At 34.7% G+C, this 7,174-nt stretch overlaps 1 pseudogene; it reads left to right on the top strand.

Moving 5' to 3' along the window:
* Window positions 1-328: 328 nt before the first annotated feature.
* On the top strand, window positions 329-2,126 carry LOC149133759 (uncharacterized; annotated as a pseudogene).
* The last annotated feature ends 5,048 nt before the right edge of the window (window positions 2,127-7,174 follow it).

The following is a 7,174-nucleotide window of genomic DNA, read 5'->3' as shown; positions in this document are numbered from 1 at the left end:
GCAAAAAATACAGCAATGACTCAAAAAAGTTATGTCCTCAAATACCTTACGCACGCTGTATTATATATATATATATATACACCAGGAGGACTGATGTATGTATATATTGTGGATTGGTACATTGTCCTGGTACAGGTGCCACTGCCCCGAGTGGTACAACACCACCACTAAAATTCTTACCTAAAATGCCAAGTAGTTCAAAAACAAGTAAGAACAAGATCTCTGGCTTCACAATGAGGCGGGTGTTATTTTGGAATTTCCTCTGAAGAGATGCTTTAACAAATATTAAGGATCTCTCTCTCTCACTTACAGCTGTTGGATGGCCCCACAGAGTTTATCAGTTCTTTGACAGGTTTTGTTTTTCGTCCTGCAGGGTGTCTAACAAATACCACTCTCCTTGTTCAGCGGGCTTAGTAGGGTTGCCAGTTAAGTCATCAACGGCCCGACCATGCGACAGGTTGTTATGGGTTACATTTTGCCAGTAGCACTAAGAGTGACCCGACATAATACACACATACATACATACATACATACATACATACATATATACATACATACATGATGACTGTCAACTCATAGAAGAGTATGACTATCACTGACAAAGCAATGTCTGTACATAAGTTTAGGTCCAATGAAGCTTGTACAAGGCCTCACAGACCCTCTCCACCGAGCCAAGATATCTTGTGCCAGGATGGGTCACAAGCTCAGGAATGTAGGAGCACCATGATGTCAAGCGCAAGCAAAAGATTCTCAAAATGTCCATTTACATTCCCTGTATATCATGTTTTATATCGGAGTGACCTTCTCCTGGAGACACGCTCGGCCTTAAATGTTTATGGTTGGATTGAGTGGGTATGTGTTGGTTTAAAACCATTCTCCTTTACTAAAGATCCATTGACTTGTGAGTACACAAACTTGGGAAGTATGATAAATGTGAACTTAAGGAAATACACTGAGAAACTCAAGAAGTGGAAAAGAAGATATCTGAAGAACTTCCAAGTAAATTTTCGTTAGTAATCGACGGTTAGACTAAGGGTTCGACGCATTTCATTGGACTTTTTGCATCTTATTCGTGCAATTATCAAAATGACTATTGTACTGTTTTGCTGGCATTTTTCGCTAATGGTAAGTGAAACATCATTCACTGCTTCTAATTATGTCGAGTTTATAGAGTATGTGTTAAGTGTCTATAACAAAAATTTAGAAAATGTTGTAGCTATTACCAGAGATAATACTGAAGTGAACAAATCTATAGCGAATTTGTGTAGAATACCATCGATTCGATGTGCCTCTAATAAATTCAATCTAGCTGTTTCTGCTTATCTTGACAAGCAAGAAGTTCTGCTTGATAAAATTAATATGTTGTTGGGCAAACTAAAATCATTAAAACTTGCGGGTAAACTTCGGGAGAAAACGCCTTTGCAACCTATACAAAGAAATAAAACCCTTTGGTCCAGTAATTATGACATGATTGAGAGGTACATCCAACTCAAGCCGTTTTTAGATTCTTTTCAGGGCGATCCAAAGCTAGTTGATTATCTGTTGACTTCACGCGATTATAATGATCTGCAGACTCTAGAAGACAATTTAGGTAAGTTACGCTCAGTAGCAGTCGCCTTGCGAAGAACAAAAATAGATTTGGGAAATGCTCGAATTCTTTTTCACGAAATTCTCGCATTGTGTCCTTACGAGGAGTTTGAAAAATATTTGCTTCCGCCGGCAGCCATTGTGCACAGCCCAAATTTTAAAAGTGGAGTTGTGAAAATTTTACAAAATGTAGAAGCAGAGCTAACTGCGGATGAAGTGGCTGCTCTACATCAGCTGAAAGTGGTGACAGACACGTCACAACAGTCTGATTTACCTGTAGAAGATGATGATTTTGCTTCAATTTGTTTGAAAAAACACAAAAACGATAAAATTTCACCTCAGCAATATCTGAACTGCAGATTTTTGTTATCAACGGCCAACATCTTGGAAAGTTTCTTCAGCTCAGCTCAGCTGGTTACGCTTTTAATGATTTTCGATAATACTTAGCACCAATGAATTTAGATATGCAGTTATTTCTAAAAGTTAATCGCGCTTTCTGGGCTGAAGACCTAGTTTCAGAAATCTGCAATCGTTCATGACCTTTTGCTATATTAGAACAGTCTAATTGTGCTACTCGTTTGAGAAACTCTTTCAATTTATTTGTTTCTCAACTACTGTACAATGTAGAGCATACATGTTGTTTGTTCCCTTTTCTATATCAATAAAATTGAACTTTGAAGGTTTTCTAAAGTTTCTGAAACTACAAGACGTGCCTTTTATTTTCCTATCGTTTTGGCTCTTATCTAAATCGAGGATTAATACTCCAAACTATATGGTGTTTTTACGTTCGGCAAAATAATTGACATTTAATGGCAATAATTGATTGACCTGCCTCCCAATTAAAATCAATTGATTGCTAATAAAATAATTGATTGGAAAGGTTCCAATCAATTATTTACAACCCTTGTTTGTCATGCTGTGGAAATTGCTTTTGGCTAAAATCCGAGTTAATTATACGTGAACTCGACTATTAAAAATTTTAAATCTCGGATTCTCCTCGTGTCATCTAATCAAAGTGTAGGTATTTTTTATAAAAATGTGTTATATGTAGAAAGGTGATAAGACAAAATGTGGCCAAGGTTTATATTTAAATGAAAGAGGGCATGTGTGTTTTATTTTCTGGGGAGGGTTCTTCCTAAGTGACAGTAAAATCGTAACGGTCCATTTATTGATTACTAGTTTAAAAGTCCGTGCGGACTTTTAAGCTACCTCCTGCAGATGGCTAATTGGGCCTGCGGCCCCAAACTAAAGAGATCTAAATAACATGACTATCATATGGTGTTTGATCGGAGGTTAAGGACGGATGAGAATTAATTCTGTAATGCAATCATTCTATTGTTCCCGTCCCAAATTGAATTACGATTATTGACCAATTTGTCCCAAAGTTCTGATCTCGACGTAAAATTAACGAGGCGAATGTCATTTATCTCCCCTTAATCTCTGACGTCATTTGACAAATGCCAATTAAGATGACGTGAATCAACTAAGTTTTACCTGCTAGAAATAGCAATCCAAATGCTTTTAAATCAGATGTTCAAAGAACCAAATGAAGCGCAGATTTTCAATCCCGGGATCATTCTGATTCCAAAAAGGTATAATATGTCTGTTGAGCAAATGTAGACCGAGATACAGGGGTCCCAAACGGACAGACAGAATTTCGCTTTTATTATTATAGATGTGATCTGGTTAACTCGCCATGATTTGGTAGAGTTGGAAAGTCTCTGCGCTCTGAGTTCAAGTCCCGACAAAGTCAACTGTCGATAGAAAAACAAGCAAAAATAACCAAAACAAACAAACAAACAAACAAACAAAAAACAATCCACAGTGGTGGATTGGAGGAAATGTAAGAACGTTGGACTGGTATTCATTCCTGCCATTTGCGTTCTGGTAGTCAACTTAAGACACCCCCTCGTTTGATAACACCATCTAGCACTTTGGATCCACTCTGTTGCAGGCAAGGTTTGTGAGCATTGCCTTCCCTCTTGACTAAAAAACAAAAAAGAAGAAAATACAGATCAGTCTGCACAACAATATTAAATATATTTTCGCAGGTCTAAAAAAATTACATGTGCTGTGTGACACTATACATACAAGTGATAAAGATGCGAATAAAGCATAAGCTCTGTAACAGCTATTGCATACATCATTAGCAATGACACACAAAGTACAGTCTGGTTGTTGATAGATATACAAGTTTATGTATATGACACTTAACTAGTCTATCATCACTTATGACATCGTAAACTGGTATTTTTATGCGTATGCAGAGTGTATACATACATACGTACGTACGTACATACATACATACATACATACATCACGCATACATACGTGTGTGTGTGTGTGTGTGTGTGTGGTCGTGTATTCAAACAGATTTGTGTATTATGAGTCAAGATTATTTCCTGTCACTCTCACATGGCCTCTGTCTGCATATGAAAAGTTATGTTTGAAAATAGATTTAAAAATTTTTCTCATCCTGTGTCGTTGATTCGTTACTTACGTGTGAAATGTTGAAGAACTAAGACTAGTATAATTTGGACAAGGGTCTATGTCATTAAAGAAAACATCACAGAAGATGAGACATCCACTGTGTCTCTCTCTAAATTAAGCACTTTCCAAACTTTTGAGTTTATCGGCCCTATTAAAAAAACCTAACAAAGCCTTCACCGATGCCTCAATGACACTCTCAGTAATGTCAGAGAGTAAATTCAAAAGAAGTGGTTAAGTCGATTATATCGACACTAGTGCTCAATTGGTACTTATTTTATCGACCCCAAAAGGACGAAAAGTTAATCCGACCTTGGTGGAAATTGAACTCAGAACGTAAAGAAGGACGAAATTCCACTAAACATTTCTGGCCGGCGTGCTAATGATTCAGCCACATTTCCGTCCTTACCAAGGATAATACATCGTAATATTGTATAGTATTATCAAAATAATTAAATAACCTATTTTTATTATCGGTACGATACATAAACTTTTCAAATGTTAAGATTGTCCATTGTTAAAAGTCAAAGGAGATCATTTTACTTTAGAGTGCGATCAAAAATGAACAATATTGATATTATAACAAAGGAAGCTTCTCATTAATTAGTTGCTATTATATAACTTTTATACTAAAGGAGAGCAATTATTAAGTTCTACAAAATTCTTACAATTTCCAATTTTAATATATATATATTTTTTTAAATGAAAATGTGGTTTTGAAGCTTCTTTTACTGTTGAAGATTTCAATTACACGCCAACCAGATAACAATTCTATTCAATTCTGTTCACTGTGACATGTTTTTTTTTTTAAGTCTTACATTTGTCTTTTCTTCTACTGTATCCCAGCAACAGTCTCTCTCTCCCTTTCTTTCACTTCCCATCTCTTCTTTGTTTATCGTCTCTATTTCTATTAGTCTCTGTCGCCACTATTTCTATTAGTCTTTCTATATCCTTATGTCCTCATCTCTCTCACACTTATCCGCACCCTCTTTTATTTTCAACGACTTTCTACATTCGGTTGTACACTATTGTGTATAACTGAATGCACTATTTGTTTATAGTTTAGAATTCCTCAGTTCTACATATAATTTTCGTCCTTCTGTTACTTCTTTCTTTTTCATTCCTAGCAACGCTATCCGTCTGTCTGTCTGTCTGTCTGTCTCTCTCCCTCTCTAGGAAATGTTCTCTATGTGGCCTGTGTGTTTTCTGTATTCTGTTTACGATTTTGTCCACGTTGTTTTTGCAACGTCATGTACCCAGATATGCATCTATATATACATGTAGATGTAGGTATGTACATACATGTACGTATATATGCATATACTCATATATTATTTGTATTATATATATATATATATATATATATATATATATATATATATATATATATATATATACACATATATATATATATACCACCCAAATGTTGTATCTATTAACGGTTTATAAAAAAAAACTTGATAGCGTTCCCTTCACATTATACGCGGTCATCACATTCTGTTAAAATGTCATATTGACTGTTTGGTTTCTTTCTTTCTCTGATGAGAAGATTGCATTGTTTTACACCATTTTATTCCTTCTGGAATAATACTAATGTTTTCCTCGAAACATATATCGGAAGTAAAAAGAATTGAATAACACCTGCGTTTAACTCCATTTATTTATTTATTTATTTATTTATTTATTTATATTATATAAAAACATTTCACCTAAACCAGGAGTTTCTACCTTTATAAGTAGGTTGTTACATCCTTGATACTTGTGTGAATTTTTGCTGCCCTGGTAACTATTTATTCATTTTCCCGTGTTATTTGTAAACACTGAGAAGAAAACACGCATCCATTTATACATATATATACTAGCAGCTAAGCCCAGTTTCACCCGGTCTGTTTGAATGAAGTGGCTGTAAGACCTGCTGTGTGTAAGCATTCGATTTGTTTGGGCACGCTTACATTAGAAAACAATTTTAGAATGACTTTTTTTTCTGTCAAAACGCTAAAAATAACTGATAAAAAAAACAACAACCAAGATTCAACCAAATCAAAAAATAAACCCAAATACTAAGCGAACAAAGATGAACCATCCTACTTCCATTATGCGCCCCTCCACACACAAACACACACACATACACACACACACACGCACACATTCACATATCCCCCTTTTACACACACACACATATATTCACGCAGAGTTGAAACGCTGTTTGATTTATTTTTCAGCGTACAATTTTCATCATCCCACTAACAAGTATGACATGACCCCTTCCTTCCTTATTCATCTATCACCCCTTCCTTTCCCATTCATAAACACAGGAGTATTATTATAGTAGATTATCTCGGTAACCATGGGAGCTATGAAAAAATACAAAACCCAGCATCACCATCGGATCATTCTACACATCTGTGTAATTTTTCGCGCAATTCTACCCAGCTGTTTGATCGTGAATCCCAAGACAAGATAAAATCGCCCATGTCAAATTTATATGTGTGAGCAAATATATATATATATATATATATATATATATATATATTAGCTCTCTCTCTCTCTCTCTCTCTCTCTCTCTATATATATATATATATATATATATATATATATATATATATGTATATATATATATATATATATATATATATATACATATGTGTATATATATATATATATATATATATATATATATATATATATATATATATATACATACATATATATATATAGTTACACACACTCACACAAGTACTATTATAATAAAAAGACAAATCTTGTTTCTTGTTAAATACAGCTACGCAGGGTTTCGTGGCAGAAATATATATAAAAAAAAAGGATAACAACTTATTTCAACCAGGAAATCCTGGACAGCTGTCTTTAATAAGATTTGTGACTTTTATTATAATATTGTCTTTACACTCTTAGCTGATCGAGTGCTTTTCTACTTGTCGAAGCCTTACCACATAATCTCTCTCAAACTGCCTATCCATCTTTTCTCCATTCCATTTTGTTTTGTCTTCGTTACTGTTTGTTTGCTTTGTACTGACATCTCCCTGCATCTGTACTGACTGTAATAGATATTCTCACCTGAACCAACAAAGGTTCTATGGTA

This window comes from Octopus bimaculoides, chromosome 10, assembly GCF_046866305.1.
Source record: "Octopus bimaculoides isolate indiv1 chromosome 10, ASM4686630v1, whole genome shotgun sequence".
Classification (NCBI taxonomy): domain Eukaryota; kingdom Metazoa; phylum Mollusca; class Cephalopoda; order Octopoda; family Octopodidae; genus Octopus; species Octopus bimaculoides.
Note: the sequence above shows the minus strand (reverse complement) of the source record. Positions and strands in the feature narration are given on the sequence as shown.